Raw genomic sequence first — 17,895 nt, forward strand, 5'->3', positions numbered from 1 at the left:
AGGACAACCATCACTGCAGCAATCCACCAATCAGGCCTTTATGGTAGAGTAGCCATGGGAAGCCACTACTCAGTAAAAGCCACATGACAGCCGCTTGGAGTTTGCCAAAAGGCACCTAAAGGACTCTCAAGATTCTCTGGAATGATGAAACCAAGAATGAACTCTTTGGCCGGGAGGAAACCTGGAACCATCCCTACGGTGAAGCGCGGCAGTGGCAGAATCATTCTGTGGGGATGTTTTTCAGCTGGTAGGGACTGGGAGACTAGTCAGGATTGAGGCAAAGATGAGCAAAGAAAAGTACAGAGAGATCTTATACTGGGGCAAAGGTTCACCTTCCGAACAGAGCAACGACCCTAAGCACACAGCCAAGACAACTGAGGAGTGGCTTCAGGACAAGTCTCTGAATGTCCTTGAGTGGCCCAGCCAGAGTCTGGACTTAAACCTGTTCAAATATCTCTGGAGAGACATGAAAATAGCTGTGCAGCAACGCTTCCCAACCTGACAGAGCTTGAGAGGATCTGCAGAGAAGAATAGGAGAAACTTCCCAAAACAGGTTTGCCAAGCTTGTAGCGTCATACCAAAGAAGACTCGAGGCTATAATCGCTGCCAACGGTGCTTCGACAAAGTACTGACTAAAGGGTCTGAATACTTATGTAAATGTAATATTTCAGTTTTTTATTTGCAATAATTTAGTAAACATTTCAACAACAAAAAAAACATTTTTGCTTTGTCATTATGGGGTATTATAGGTCTGAATACTTTCCGAAGGCACTGTATAATATGTGACCAACCGGCTTGATTCGGTGTTATGTAGCAAAATTTGAAATTGCGTTTTTTACATTGGATAAAAGTAAAGACTCAGAGCTAGAAAATGGTGTATCCTACACTACAGTTGGAGAACAATTGGAAAGTAATTTGTATTGAAAGTTAATAAACTTGTAACCTCACTTTTGAGAAATTGGCCCTTGAATGTTTTAGTACCTACTGGTGAGCTCTTTGTCTGCACCCATTCAGCATCGTTCACACCTTCCTAAGCTTTAACCCCACCCATCTCTAAGGATTCACATGTGAGGCTATTGTCGTGACGTGACTATCCTTAATGTAATGACTGTTATTATTATAATAATTACCTACTATGTTAAGTTGATACTCGATTAAATTAATCATGTAACAATTAACTCATTAGGAATTTGGGACACCATGAGAAAAGTTATTTAACGTGTTAATATCTCCCGACTTAAACCCTAAAGATATATAAATATCTCTAACATCAATAACTGTCACACCCTGATCTGTTTCACCTGACGTTGTGCTTGTCACCACCCTCTCCAGGTGTCGCCTATCTTCCCCATTATCCCCTGTGTACTTATACCTGTGTTCTGTTTGTCTGTTGCCAGTTAGTCTTGTTTGTCAAGCTTAACAGCATTTGTCCTGTCAGCTCCTGTTTTTTCCTAACCTCTCTTTTTCTTGCCATCCTGGATTTGACCTTCGCCTGTCCTGTCTCTCTATCCGCCTGCCTGACCACTTCCTGACTCTGAGCCTGCCTGCCGACCTGTACCCTTGCCCTATCTCAGGATTATTGACCCCTGCCTGCCTTGACCTGTCTCTTGCCTGCCCCTTGGACTATTTTTTTTGTGTGAATTTTACCCCTTTTTCTCCCCAATTTCGTGGTATCGAATTGTTTTAGTAGCTACTATCTTGTCTCATCGTTACAACTCCCATACGGGCTCGGTTGAGATGAAGATTGAAAGTCATGCATCCTCCGATACACAACCCAACCAAGCCGCACTGCTTCTTAACACAGCGCCATCCAACCCGGAAGCCAACCGCACCAATGTGTCGGAGGAAACACCGTGCACCTGGCAACCTTGGTTAGCGCGCACTGCGCCCGGCCCGCCACAGGAGTCGCTGGTGCGCGATGAGACAAGGATTTCCCTACCGGCCAAACCCTCCCTAAACCGGACGGCGCTAGGCCAATTGTGCGTCACCCCACGGACCTCCCGGTCGCGGCCGGTTACGACAGAGCCTGAGCGCGAACCCAGAGTCTCTGGTGGCGCAGCTGGCGCTGCAGTACAGCGCCCTTAACCACTGCGCCACCTGGGAGGCCCGCCCCTTGGACTATTAAACCATTGTTTATTGAACGTATCTGCATCTGGGTGTTACCTACGTAAGGGACGCAAACGGCATTTGCTGTATGATTGATGAGGATCTCCATATTGCAAATGTACGGTCCCTTACTAGACGTCCGCGAATGTCTTTAAAATACACCAACGGCCTCGGGCCGTGCCCCAGGGCCAGATCTTCCGGGAAGACCTCAAATAAAGTATCTCTGACATTTGGTTTCCGTTTTATAAAAAGTTCAGATTTGTCATTTTTCTGCTGTTCCTGAAAATGACACCAGATGGCGAATGGCTGCTTATAGCAAATGTACAAAACATCAACAATAATGACATGGCCATTTCTCCTAAACGGAAAAGACTTTGAAGACGAAACTTGGTGAGCACAGGTTTGGCCTAATGGGCTGTTATCCCAGAAACAAGATGGCGTCGAGGCCCCAACACTTTTTGAGTTAAGACCATTGTTCTGGGATTAACTTCTTGGAGCACTCATCCCGTTAGTGGGATCATTTTCGTCAACATCCGCTGAATTGCAGAGCGCCAAATTCAAATTAAATTACTAAAAATATTTAATTTTCATGAAATCACAAGTGCAATATAGCAAAACACAGTTTAGCTTGTTATTAATCCACATGGCGTGTCAGATTTCAAAAAACCTTTACAGCAAAAGCTATCCAAGCGTTTATGTTAGGACATCTCTCTCAGCAGACAAAACATTACAAGCAGCAAAGTAGATTGGTCACGAAAGTCAGAAAAGCAATAAAATGAATCGCTTACCTTTGATGATCTTCGGATGTTTGCACTCACGAGACTCCCAGTTACACAATAAATGTTCCTTTTGTTCGATAGATTATTTTTATATCCAAAAACCTCCATTTGGTTGGCGCGTTTTGTTCAGAAATCCACAGGCAGGTCATGGCGGGCAGACAAAAATACCAAATAGTATCCGTAAAGTTCGTAGAAACATGTCAAACGTTTTTTATAACCAATCCTCAGGTTGTCTTTACAATAAATAATCGATAGTATTTCAACCGGACCGTAGCTTTTTCAAGAGGAGAGAGAGAGAAAAAGTCTGCTCCAAGCTGTTGTGCATGCAAAACCCTGCTGGCATCAAGCCATCCACTGACGTGAAGTGATTGTTCTCGCTCATTTTTCATAATAAAAGGCTGAAACTATGTCTGAAGACTGTTCACACCATGTGGAAGCCATAGGGAAATACATCTGGTTGTTATCCCTTTAAATGGAGGGAAGGCATGCAATAGAACAGGGAGATTAATTTCTCTTAGGCACTTCCTGGTTGGATTTTTCTCAGGTTTTTGCCTGCAATATCAGTTCTGTTATACCCACAGACAATATTTTGACAGTTTTGGAAACTTTAGAGTTTTCAACCCTAATCTGACAATTATATGCATATTCCAGATTCTGGGCCTGAGAAATAGGCAGTTTCATCTGGGTACGTTTTTCATCCAAACATCAAAATACTGCCCCCTACACTCAACAGGTTAAAGGTCAAAAACAAAAATAGAGCACTAATTTGACCGCTTCACGTCAAAGTACATGAACCTACGGTGTCAGGAAAAAACGAAAGAACCAGCAATTTATCTATCGCAATTTACGAGAAATCGTACAATTAGTGATCGTCAAATAATTCTTTTTTTTTCTTTAAGTTGCAGATCCAGTTGTGGCATGTTCAGACGAATCCGTTAAGGCGAGTTATGTGATTTATGTGATTTTCTGAAATCACACACACAGTCAATGGGGAGTAACAGAGTGAGTGGCTTACAGACACACAGAGCCTGCAACAGTTACCTTTGTTCGAACTATCAAAGAACCGTCAGACCTAAAGCTCTGAGACTTTAGAAACCTGTTCTAGAGCTCAAGTCAATAGTGCACGGTGAGTTATGTGGCTCTTTTACATTTTTTTCATTTTATTTAACCTTTATTTAACCAGGAAGGGCTCATTGAGATTTAAAATCTCTTTTTCAAGAGCGTCCTGGCCAAGATAGGCAGCACCAAGTCATTGCAAAAATTACAGACAAACAATAAGAAACTACAAGTAATCTAGTAAAAACCATAGAATTCACAAGAGTATAACAAAATCAAAAACAGCAAATTAAAAACATTGACAGGTCAGGGAATCAGTCTCAAGATCATTCATCAGTGATTTAAAAATACCAATCTGGACAAGTTCTTCCAGTTTAAAAGTATTTTGTAAGGCATTCCAAGACGATGGCGCAGAGTACATAAAAGCCCTTTTACCAAATTCAGTTCGGACATTTGGAACAGTTAGCAGGATAAAGTCCAGCGAAAGAAGAGAGTACCCACCACATTTCTGAACAATACAAATGCCCAAATAAAAAGGTAGTAAACCCCAAATGGCTTTGTAAATAAAAGTATACCAATGCCTGAGCCTACGAGTGACCAGCCAACCCTGGTATACAAAATGCAGTGGTGCGTAAGGATTTTGCAGTTTAAAATAAATCTGAAAGTGCCATGGTAAAGGGTGTCAATTGATCTCAAACACTGAGCGGAAGCATTCATATATAAAATATCCCCATAGTCTAGTAAAGGCATAAATGTAGCTGATACTCTCCGCCTTCTGGCTTCAAATGAAAAACAGGCCTTATTCCTAAAATAAAATCCCAATTTCAGCTTCAATTGTTTTTGTAAGTTGAATATGCAATTTAAAAGAGGCCGTCATCAATTTAAATTCCAAGATATTTATGAGGTTACAACCTCAATCTCCTTGCCCTGACAGGTAGTAATAGGTGAAAGGTTCAGAGGTCTATTTCCTGCTTTAGAAAACACCATTAGTTTAGTTTTGTCAGTATTGAGGATAAGCTTCAATTGACACAAGGTATGTTGAACAGTATAAAAAGCAGTTTGCAAGTTCTGGAAAGCTTTTGTAAGAGACGAGGCACAACAGTAAATAACAGTATCATCAGCATAAAAATTAAATTGCGCATTTTGGACATTTTTGTCTAAATCATTTATATAAATAGTTGTGTCGTGTCTTTGGCTATGCCGGATTAAGTGATATGACATGCTATTCGATAAAATAATTTCTCCGTAAATAATATCACCTGATTGAGCTAATCATGTAAATGTAATTAACTAGATAGTCTAGTCGGGCACCACGAAATAATATTTATAGAGCTGTTATCTTCCGAATAAACTCTTAAAGACCTAGTAATATTTTACATCCATAGCAGTCAACATTAATCTTAATCTTACTTCAGTCTCATCTGAGAGTTGTACATTCTTGGTTATCTGCAAGAACCCTGGCTAACAATTTGAATCAGCAATGCAAAATTGGGTTTAATCGTTTATTTACTAAATACCTAACTAATCACACATACACATAATTAAATCATAACTTGATTACAAATTACGTCATAAAGGAAAACGTCCCTAGCTGGCGGAACAGATATGACAGCTTGTTACACAAAGGAAAAGGGGCTGGGTTGAGTGAAAGAGCGGGACACTGAGGAACAATGGGAAAAAGCTGTGCTATCGTAAATACAGTATCTTATGCATTCTAAATTACCGCCCATTTGGAAAAGGAAAATGCAATAAATATTTACTCTGAGCTGCGCTTCAGTAGGTTGGAGGTAGATGGAAGACCGTGTTGCCAAACCGAGTCCTCTGTCCTTTGAAGAATGTCTCTGGTGGTCACTTGGATAAATTGTAGTAACGTCGTTGTGTGATAGACGGGATACTCTGTCTGATCCTTCCTATCCTGCGTTTGCAGCTGTGGTCGCTAACTCAACAGCTAGGAGTTATCACTTCTGTAGTGAATAAGAGTTGAAAAGTTCATACCATTCGCAACCAAAGCTCATGCTGATGTTGGCTTAGTTCTGTAGTTATCATCTGAACCATCCCGTCACAAATAATTTCATATTCAAACATTTAAATTGAACAACAATTCCATGTGAATCTGATAACTCTGATGTGTAGACTTTCTACTGTAGAGTTTATGTAATCTTATCATTGATGAGAATGTCTCAGATGACAACCGAACTGACATCATATTCATTAAGTACCACCGAATATGTTCAATTGTTTGGATTACCAGAATATAGTTCATTTCCCCCCACATTCTGACGTTCCCAGAATCTCTATGTTAACCAAGAGTTTTGCGAATGTAACCTTATAGTAGGGTAGAGAGAGGAAAAAGGGGGGAAGAGGTATTTATGACTGTCATAAACCAACCCCCCAGGCCAACGTCATGACAATCTTACTGGCAGAAATATCCTTGCCTGTAAAGACCTTTCTGTGCAAAGCAATGATGACGGCACGTGTTTCCTTGCAGGTAACCGTGGTTGACAGAGGAAGAACAATGATTCCAAGCACCACCCTCCTTTTGAAGTTTCCAGTCTGTTATTCAAACTCAATCAGCATGACAGAGTGATCTCCAGCCTTGTCCTCGTCAACACTCACACCTGTGTTAACGAGAGAATCACTGACAAGGATGTCAGCTGGTCCTTTTGTGGCAGGGCTGAAATGCAGTGGAAATGTTTTTGGGGGATTCAGTTCATTTGCATGGCAAAGAGGGACTTTGCAATTCATCTGATCACTCTTCATAACATTCTGGAGTATATGCAAATTGCCATCATACAAACTGAGGCAGCAGACTTTGTGAAAATTCTCTCAACTTTTGGCCACGACTGTATATATTTACATGTTGAAGGTCTTCGTTGGGTATCTTTGTTGGGCCCAGGCCTTCGTGGGCAGGGTTCCGCTTGGTAAGAAGGGGGGCCTGTTCTCGAGATGGTCTTCTACTTCGTTCTCAGGTGTAAGTCTCTGATTGTCCACAAGAGGTCACAATGTCCTCCCTCTTAGTTGTCTGTTTACTTGCACTCTTTCTGGAAGAGTGGTCTTCTGAGGACGGTGTCGATGATCCCATAGTGGTGATGAAAGCAGTGTAGGCAACAATGATTTGAAGAGAATAACTGGATGGTCCTACTTAAATGTACCGTCTTAGACACAGAACAGCTACTCAACTGTAGCATTGATTGTTTAGAGGTTCCATTGTCTTTTTCAACCTCATGTTGCAGTTTTCGGGGCCGTGACTAATGTGGACCAAGCTGCAGTCTGGTATGTTAATTCTTAACTCAAACCTCTTATACCCTTGGGTAGAAAGGGGCGTTTACGTCATGCTGACACACTCTCTGGGCTCCCTGGGGCATGGCTAGTTACGAGGCAAGGTATCATCATTTACTATGATCTCGTTAGAGAACTAAAATAACAATCTTATCTTCACAAAAACATTCTTTATCCTTGATATTTTCTACACAACAAAAAGGGTGTAAACCTGATATACACAGTGTAAAAGCTCTTCAAGTTACAATGTTTTCATTATAACGTATTTATAATAATTTTAATGGCATCACAAAATATACATTAATTTTCCACATTCCATCTCTCATCATTCCCAACATTCGGATGTTGAAATATATTGTCCCAGTGTTCATTGTTTGATGTTGAAGTTTACAGTTGCCAGAATCTCTCTGTAATTTTTAATACTGCAGGGCAAGAGAGAGAAAGTTCTCTCTAAATTTACGACCGGCTGTTAAGTCATAAAAACCGGCCCAACTCCCCCCTCTCCTGTGGGAGAGAGGGGGGTATGACTATCTGTCAGCCATTGCCAGTTGATCTGCACCTTTGATCCTCACCAAGGAGAGAGAGTCATGACACTATGGACTAAACAACCAAAGATTTCAAGATTAAAGTCTGGTTTATACTACAGGTGTGTTTGTAAATTTTATCTGGAGTGTCAGAGTGTGCTCTGGGCATTTGTAAACTCAGAGCGTTGTCAAATTGTCCGTGAATAAATCTAGAGCGTTTCACTCTCGGAGCTTTCATAGCACACTCTGGCTGAGGAGTTAGGTCAGAACGCTCGGATCACCCCAACAACAGCAGTCAATCACCCAAGCTAACTGGCTAGCGTTGGCTAGCTTGCTAGCTACTTCCAGACATAAATGAGAGAACAGCTCACTCTGACCATTTTACTCACCCTAGCAGAGCTGGTTAGGCTGTTTTTATGTTTTCCAGAGCGTTGGTGACTGCAACTGTGCAGCAGGCAAACATTTAATTACGCTTTTTTGCCAATGTTTACTGACATCGGTCATATTCAACTTTCATATAAATTCGTCAGTTATTCTGCGCTCTGGCACACTCAGACAAGAGTGCTCTGAATTCAAAGTAGATAGACAGAGTGAATTTACCAGCTACATTGTCGCAGTGACAACATTCTATTGAAATAGTTACTTGCATAGTGGATGGAGTCTTTTGTTTAGACATGTAGCTAGCTAGCTAAACAATGAATCATAATCCCAACTCATAACGTTACCACCCTGCATGAATCTGCAGGTAGCTAACCAACCAGGTTCAATGGTAGCTAGCTAATGTTAGGCTATAACTAGAAATGCCTCTGAGATACAAATAATATTACTTCACAGTTCATACACGTAACACTAACCAGCTAACGTTAGCTAGCTAGCTAATCGTACACTGTAACTTGAAATGAAAACAACTTTCTGTCAAAATTAGAAATGTGTAATATCTGAAAATGTAGCTAGCTAGACTATCTTACCTGTATACAGGGATGGCTTCTCCCTCTCTGTCACAGATGCCATGGTTGCCCTTAGTTTGAGGATGTAATCTGGAAACATGTGTTTTATACAACAGCCTTCTGTGTTCTCTTTTCGACTCCGTCTGCATATTTGCAATCAAATGTCAGAATTTTCTCCATCTCCTTAGCTATTATACTCTAATTCCACTGATTTCAAAACTCGGTCCTCCAGAAAGTGGACAGCAACACTTATGCAGTTCTATTACGTGATATCTTTCAAAAAAGAAGCGCTAGAAAGGATTACCTACACATACTGATGTTATAGACTGAAGTGTGCTATGCTACATGGCAGACCATTCCGAACTCATCTCTCAGCATGTCCAGGCCATTCTATCTCAGCCAATCATGGCTAGCGGGAAGGTTGCTGACTTTTTCCATTGCTAAACCAACTAGGCTACTAATTTAACTATTTTATTTGTATTTACAGATAGCATACACATGTGTTATGATGGCACATGAAAGTTCACATGTAACAGAAGGCATTTCTGCCAAAAAAAGGCATTTTGATTAAAAAAATACGTTTACATTCAAGTGGTGCTCTGTAAAGTAGTGACGTGCGAGATATGCCTAATTTCCTGAAACAAGTCACATATGTTATCCAACAACAGGAGCAAGCTCTCAATGTTCAAAATACCATAGAGCATAATTTAATAACTGTGTGATAACTTAAGTTATCACAAGCACATATAGATATCTGCCAAAATTAATGAAACACCAACATAAAGTGTCTTAAAAGGATGTTGGGCCACCACGAGTTGCCAGAACAGCTTCAATGCACCCCACACCAAAACAAATACCTTGTATCCCTTGTTTACTCAAGTGTTTTCTTTATTTTGGCAGTTACCAGTACGCCTAGAGTCGGGAAGGCCGCAGTTAAAAATTCCATAGGATTTCTTAATCCGGCCCTGGTGCTGGGGACCCTGTTGCAGTCACTCCTTCATAGCCATTCTGTTGTGCTGCATGTTGTGCTGGGTGCTCTGCAAGGGATGACTCATGGGGGGAGGCATGAGGACCAGGAGTAGTGGTGACTGGGTCCAGTGGGGATGTGGGCTCTCTGTAGCTTGGGGCACCTTGGATGTTGAGGAGGGGCCCTGGGATTCTTGAAGTGTTGGTTAGAGTCTCTGGGTTTGGTGTATTTAAGGGGGTCCGGTCCAGGGCAGTATCTTTCAGGGCTTTTGCAAAGAACCTAACTCCGTTCTTGGTGAGGCTGAATGTCCCAGTGATGCACTAGGTGCACCTTTGTCAGAGGGGAACAAGCCTGTGATACCTCTGTGTTGATGGTGTCTGATTGGCTGGGGCACATCTAGCCTGGGGAGTTGAGTGAAGTGTGGTACTGGCTGATGGGAACTCTTTAGTAGCTTTAGTAGCTACTTGGATCAGAGCATTGGCCATGTTGTCCCTGTATACCGTCACGTTGTTTTTCCCGGTGTGGATCAGGATGTGTTCTGCCTCTTTCAGTCTCTTGTCTGAGAGCAACTCCATGGCAGTGTATGTGGTGGGGCACCAGAGCTTGATGACTCTTTTCCCAGGGAAGAGACACTTCAGGTCAATGAACTTCCCGTTAGAATCACACGAGTGCAATCCCTGGGTTGTTCCTCTCATTGTTTCAGTGCTGGGCAGGGGTGTGTGTGTCAGTGCTGGGTGGGTCATGGTGTGTGTCGATGTGAGGGGGACAAAGTGTGTGTGTGTGATGGGAGGAAGAGGGAGAGGGGGTGGCTGATGACCTTTTCCTTCAGCTCTCTCTGTTAGTGATGCAGGTGGCTGTGGTAGTCAGCATCTCTCTCAGCGACAGCACTTCCATTCTGAGGCCCTGGTTGTCCTCCTCCAGTTCTCTCATGGCGGACTATAGCTCCCGAATCTTACTCTGTTGCTGTTTCATGTGAGATACCAGACTGGTCTCCTCCTCTGTCGGCTGCTGACTGCCTCTGTTCTCCTGTAGGCAAGTCAAGGATTTCCCTCAATGCAGCAAAGTCTCTTTCTAAAACAGACTGTCAATGAGCAATTTGATGTTGGATGAGTATTGGAGAGACAGGGCTGCTGTCAGAGCTTGGAGCGGTGTTCTCCTGGGTTTTGGTCTGTGGAGAGGCTTCTTGCTCCTTTGCTTCTTCTCTGAGGCAATGGAAGTCTTCCTGGAACTTCCTCAGGCTGCTTTCTGACCCATGATGGTGCAGTTATGGTAGATGTTCAAGGTGAAGCACAGGCCGTTTCCGTCATTGTCCTCGTTGATTGTTATCTGTTTTTCCAATACCATTCTTTCTGTTTTGGGTATTTCGTGGACAGGGCAGTGTGGAAGGCTGTGGGGCTCTCCCTGTGAAATAAGAGATGTTATGTTTTTTCAGATCTATTATTGAGAAGCTTGCCACCAAGGTCTCGGGTAACTCTCTCTACTTTACTTTCAATGTTTTTCTTTGTCCTGGAAGAGCAGACATCTCCAATTATATTTTCTCTTAGTCATTTATTTTCTAGTTCTTTTCCAAGCTTTTTCAGCTTTTTATGGCTCTGTTTTTATCTCAGTTCAGTCTTTCTACTGCAACAGCACCCCAAAAACCTTTGCAAAATCAGCAGGTAATTTTCAACTTCAATTAAAAAAGAAAAGTAAAAGTTGATCTCTCTCTCGTTACCCATGGCCACAGGGGTACCAGGTCCCATTCTTGTTTTGTCTTTCTGTAAATCTGTCATTTTCCTCTCCTCTCCTCTCTGTCTCTCTCTCTGTCTCAACGCTGATATGGAGTGTGTAAGTGAGAGACACTTCTACCACTGAAAAGTGGCTCGTTAAAGATACTAGACAGAGTGCCTCAGCTCAGTAACAACCGAGATAAAAACAGATTTTCCATCTAATCTTTTCATTTCTTTCTTTTATCTAACCCCCCTAGGCTTCTTCTGATGGAGAGATGTTTGACATGAGGTAGGCTACTTTCACTTTTCAACCTCTGTGCTAATGTGCTGAAACACCACAAACCCCTCCTCTCTCTCTCTCTCTCTCCCTCCCACTCATCTCTGCCCCTCCTGCTTCATTCAGCTTTGAGGTCCCTCCTGCATGCTGTATTCAGTCAGCATTGGCGGAGGGCTTATTTCTCAATGCATGCTGCTACTGCTCAGAGCTCCAGATGCACAGACCTATTAACATTGTCATCGTACCGGTTGAAAATTAGATGTTAAACATATAAACGGTAAGCAGAGGAGATTGAGGGAAGCATGCGGTCATGAGTGGGTGTGCTGTTTGTGTGTGTGAGTGCGTAAGAGAAAGCTGCCATACAATTTACACATAATGATTGGGAATTCTTTGCTGGAGTCATTTTTATTTGCCTTGTTGTGCTTTGCTTTTCTGACACTGTGAAAATTGAACCATTGACTGAGTGGTGAGATGATCAGGGTAAATTGTCAGGCATATTATGAGGCGGAAGCACAAATGTTATGTTTGTAGAATGCATGAAATACAGGAAGTGGACTTGCATGTGTATTTATTCATGCCGTGTGTTGTTGAGAGATCTTACAGTTAGTTTGATAATGGATATGGGTAATAGTGGTGTTAACACTTCTGTATGTCAATTATTTTTACCGTTGCCCATTAAGGTTATTTGTATCATGAATGAAATTGAACTAGGAATTATGGTACGCTAAGCATTTTATCTGTCATTTAGAAACACTTCCCTAGCTTTACAAAAATGGCACCACAGAAAGAGAGAATATGATGACATGAAACTAAGTTGTTATCCTCACTTGAAACTTTATGTCCAAAACCATGACGATAAGGCTTTGCCAAACATGGGAGATTGGAGAAGATTTGATTTAGCACAACGCTGAGTGATTTAGAACGCTATTTCCAGATATTGCTCTCAAACGCCTTGATAATGTTGTCGTCGGCATAATGGGACCATTACATTCTTGGAGTTAATTGCCTTCCCCTTAAGACTTAGCCCCGAGGTAGAAAATGCATTTAGGAGAAGGTGGCGATTTTGCTGTTGAGTGATTCCTCACAAAACCCTGACAAAAAAAATTATCATGATTTGCGGAATTTTTACAAAATATAATCCATATAATAGTCCTTGGGATAAAGGATTGTTGACATATATTTGACATTTGTATCTAAAAGCATAACTGATGAATCATTTATCAAAGTTGGCATATTTATTACATTCTGGCCTTACCCAGGCCTCCTTTAAGACTCCATAATGTATAGTCTGTAGATGCTACAAAGCAAACATTGGTGTCATATAAAGCTTCTATAGCACTCATACACAGAGCTCACTTCAGCTAGGCATGAAGGGATACTGTGTAATGTTGAAATATTACTGGCAGGCTACAGATATGCTGCTGATAGTCTAAATATGGATTGTTGAGCATCTATCGATGGACTATAGACTACCTTGTTGGAAATTATGAGATATACTGTTGAGATGCTACTGAAAGGTTAAAGACATATTGCTGAAATGCTGCTTAGTCTACAGATAGTTTGTTGAACATCTGTAGATGGACTACAGACACTTTCTTGTTGAAAGTCAACAGACATGTTTCTGATAGTCTGTAGATTATTTGGATAGTCCATCTGTAGATGCTCTACAAACTAACTGTTATTCCATCTACTACTGGCCAGCTTGCTTCTCTCGTTAAGTACACCAAACATTCACTTCTTTTTTATTGGCTAATCTGACCAGGTACACCTCACAGGGGCTATGGCCAAAACAGAGTCAAGATTGAAGAAACAACGCTGTTCATACGGTTGTCTTGGGCTAAAGTGAACACTAGCTAGCTAACATCAAAAGCCTCATGGCTAAGCTTCGAAAAGCAAAACCCGGTTAAGAAATGCTTCTCCCCAGAGTTATTATGACCCCGCTGTACCCAATGGGAAACAAACATGCTCAGGCAGCTCTTCTACAAGTCCTGCGAGTGTTGTAAAGTTTTTTCAGTGTACCGGCCTGTGCTGAGCTCAAGTACCGCTACGAGTCCTCACAGCTAACGCCAGCTAGCTACCCACATCTGGCTATTGCTAGCTTTGCTCTCGTATTAAGTTTGCCTAGCATTGAGTTGCTTTGTGCCTACTAAGTGAACCAGCCCCACTTTGCAGTGATCTGGTCCGTGACACGGATTATAACAGGCTAGCTAACGCGACATGGCTGGCTCTACCACTGCTAACCTATGCTAGAAGTTTTTGTGCTTACTTACCCAAGTGCCCTCCTCTCCCCTCAGCACCTTTTTAGGTTCAAGCCAAGGCTGGATGAGTAAATGTCAGTCGCCATCAAGCCCTGTCCGCACTCCATGCCTTCAGCACTTTGCCTCCAGAAATATATCCCTCTCTGTCCCCTTGAAACCAGGGGCACAGTGTCGTGTTATTTTGATAAAAGTGGCTGTCTTTGATGCCACCAGAGGTTGCAGCCAAACTACTTCTGGTGAGCGGGAGTCATCAGGCTTGTGGACAGCTTTTTCTCATAGCAGAGAATTGACATGCTTTTTAAATGTTATATTTTACCTTTATTTAACTAGGCAAGTCATTTAAGAAGAAAATCTTATTTTCAATGACTGCCTAGGAACAGTGAGTTAACTACCTTGTTCAGGGGCAGAACGACAGATTTTACTTTGACAGCTCAGGGATTTGATCTTGCAACTTTTCGGTTACTAGTCCAACGCTCTAACCACAAGGCTATGCTGTTATGCCCTAAGTGCTGTCTAATATTACGAGGGGATACAAGCTTCAGTTCGCTATGAAATCAATTATTTTTCTTCTGGTTTCTGTTTTCAATCGCCAACATCGACTCGACAAAAGTCGCCTACATGCAGCTGAAGTGTGACATGCGCAAGAAAGTGCAGATGTCAGCATGTCAAAATCAAATAAAATGTTATTTGTCACATGCTTCGTAAACAACAAGTGTAGAGTCTCAGCAACACACGAAGCAGAATGGCAATATGTCTTTCGCCATCCACTGTAGCCCTTTCCCCTTGCCTATGGCCTTTTTCCCCCACTGTTAATGCGCAAGCAATCACTGTCAAGTCAGCTCTGAGACGCCTGTTTTCCTCCTGTTTTCCTGCCAGAGGGACCTTCCATTCTTAGAAAAAAAAGGTGCTATCTAGAACCTTAAAGGATTCTTTGGCTATTCCCATAGGATAACCTTTTGTGGTTCCAGGTAGAACCCTTTTGAGTTCCATGTATTACCCTTTACACTGAGGGTTCTAGATGGAACCCAAATCATTTCAAACTTGAACCAGAAAGCGGAACCTTTTTTCTAAGAGTGTAGACTTAGAAAAAAAACGTGTTCGCTTCCCAGTTCTACGGGAGAATAGTTACCAGGGTTCACTATGAAAGCCCTTTTTAGGTTCTGAGGGATGTTTATCCTCTACATGTCAAAGGCGGCTTGGCTTGGCGAAAACTCTCCATTGAGCTAGAGATCATTCAGTATAGTAATATAGTTTTACAAACTGTACTTTATGGGTCTTAGGAAAGAAGGGGGGAACAATGCACTCCCCAGGCGTCAGAGCCCCAGACAGGTATCTAGTAATCCCGAGTCCACAATGATACATTTTTTCCTTGTCCCGTCTTCACTGCGACTGGTTCACACAACAGGGACACCTACTCTGGCTCCCCATCTTACAAGAGCAAGAGAATGACAATATACACTATATACACAGCCCTTCAAATTAGAGGATTTGGCTATTTCAGCCACACCTGTTGCTGACAGGTGTATAAAATCAAGCACACAGCCATGCAATCTCCATAGACAAACATTGGCAGTAGACTGGCCCGTACTAAAGAGCTTAGAGACTTTCAGCATGGGACCGTCATAGGATGCCACCTTTCCAACAAGTCAGTTCGTAAAATTTCTGCCCTGCTAAACCTCCCCTGGTCAGCTGTAAGTGCCGTTATTCAGAAGTGGAAACATCTAGAAGCAATAATGGCTCAGCCGTGAAGTGGAAGGCCACACAAGCTCACAGAACGGGACCACAGAACGGGACCACAGAACGGGGAAGGCCCTTTCCTGTTTCAGCATAACAATGCCCCCGTGCACAAAGCTAGGACCATACATAAATGGTTTGTCGAGATCGGTGTGGAAGGACTTGACTTGCCTGCACAGAGCCCTGTGCCCTCAACCTCATCGAACATCTTTGGGATGAATTGGAACACTAACTGTGAGCCAGGCCTAATCACCCAACATCAGTGTCCAACCTCACTAATGCACTTGTGGCTGAATGGAAACATGTCCCCACAGCAATGTTCCAACAGTGGAAAACCTTCCCAGAAGAGTGGAGGCTGTTATAGCAGCAAAGGGGGGACCATCTCCATATTAATGCCCATGATTTTAGAATGACATGTTTGACGAGCAGGTGTTCACATACTTTTGTGTATCTTCGCTCTTGACAAGCATCATCCATGGAGCAGTGCCACGATGAGTTACATAGCTGTCCTACTGCCCAGGATTAGGAATACTGCACTGCAGTTGTTTCTAGAGGTCGACCGATTAATCGGAATGGCCGATTTCAAGTTTTCATAACAATCGGAAATAGTTTTTTTGGGACACTGATTTTGCCGATGTACACCTTTATTTAATCTTTATTTAACTAGGCAAGTCAGTTAAGAACACATTCTTACTTTCAATGACGGCCTAGGAACGGTGGGTTAACTGCCTCGTTCAGGGCAGAACGACAGATTTTCACCTTGTCAGCTCGGGGGATCCAATCTTGCAACCTACAGTCAACTAGTCCAACACAATAACGACCTGCCTCTCTCTCGTTGCACTCCACAAGGAGACTGCCTGTTACGCGAATGCAGTAAGCCAAGGTAAGTTGCTAGCTAGCATTAAACTTATCTTATAAAAAACAATCAATCAATCATAATCACTAGTTAACTACACACTACACATAGTTGATGATATTACTAGATATTATCTAGCGTGTCCTGCGTTGCATATAATCTGACTGAGCATACAAGCATCTAAGTATCTGACTGAGCGGTGGTAGGTAGAAGCAGGCGCGTAAACATTCATTCAAACAGCACTTTAGTGCGTTTTTCCAGCAGCACTTTGTTGTGCGTCAAGCATTGCGCTGTTTATGACTTCAAGCCTATCAACTCCCGAGATGAGGCTGGTGTAACCGAAGTGAAATGGCTGGCTAGTTAGCGCGCGCTAATAGCGTTTCAAACGTCACTCGCTCTGAGCCCGTGGTTGTTTCCCTTGCTCTGCATGGGTAACTCTGCTGTCGTTGTGTTCCTGGTTCGAGCCCAGGGAGGAGCGAGAAGAGGGATGGAAGCTATACTGTTACACTGGCAATACTAAAGTGCCTATAAGAACATCCAATAGTCAAAGGTTAATGAAATACAAATGGTATAGAGGGAAATAGTCCTATAATTCCTATAATAACTACAACCTAAAACTTCTTACCCGGGAATATTGAAGACTCATGTTAAAAGGAACCACCAGCTTTCATATGTTCTCATGTTCTGAGCAAGGAACTCAAACGTTAGCTTTCTTACATAGCACATATTGCATTTTTACTTTCTTCTCTAACACTTTGTTTTTGCATTATTTAAACAAAATTGAACATGTTTCATGATTTATTTGAGGCTAAATTGATTTTATTGATGTATTATATTAAGTTAAAATAAGTGTTCATTCATTATTGTTGTAATTGTCATTATTACAAATAAAAAAATAAAAAATTGTCCGATTAAATCGGTATCGGCTTTTTTGGTCCTCCAATAATCGGTATCGGCATTGAAAAATCATAATCGGTTAACCTTTAGTTGTTTCCTTCTTTCTCCGGCTAGATTGCCTGATATCTTATGTCCTTCCACTGCTCTAACGAGAAAGCCCTCTTCCAGCATCAATCAGTACTGACTTGCTGCAGACTGGTGGAAGCGACGACCCTGTGAGGCTGCTTAGAAACCCCAACCGCAAAACGATGACCACTCCATTTGGGGTGGGAGAGCTGTCACACCCATGAAAATAGGGTGATGCCGTATGCTTTTCCTCCTATGTTGCCCATCTTCCCTTCCCTCATCTTTGAACCCTTCAATGACCAGTGACTTTCCGGTCTAAAGTTACACACTGCTTACGACCAGTCCTGGCAGCTATCGCCATGCAGAGTACCCTAGCAAATGAAGTAATTCTCTATCCGCACCCGGATGCTTTGCTGGTGAGAGAGGAGACAGGCCCACAA

The 17,895-nt window shown here is 42.3% G+C and overlaps 1 protein-coding gene across 5 annotated transcripts in view; it reads left to right on the forward strand.

Moving 5' to 3' along the window:
- The first annotated feature begins 11,782 nt into the window (after positions 1 to 11,782).
- Positions 11,783 to 17,895, forward strand: part of LOC115138272 (brain-enriched guanylate kinase-associated protein-like) — a 59,418-nt gene continuing 53,305 nt past the window's right edge. For all 5 annotated transcript variants that reach the window (XM_029674951.2, XM_029674950.2, XM_029674952.2 and 2 more), the window contains exon 1: positions 11,783 to 11,921. The gene's annotated coding sequence lies outside the window, so the exon portion shown is untranslated. The remainder of the gene's footprint in view (positions 11,922 to 17,895) is intronic.

Source organism: Oncorhynchus nerka, linkage group LG12 (genome assembly GCF_034236695.1).
Source record: "Oncorhynchus nerka isolate Pitt River linkage group LG12, Oner_Uvic_2.0, whole genome shotgun sequence".
Taxonomy (NCBI): Eukaryota; Metazoa; Chordata; class Actinopteri; order Salmoniformes; family Salmonidae; genus Oncorhynchus; species Oncorhynchus nerka.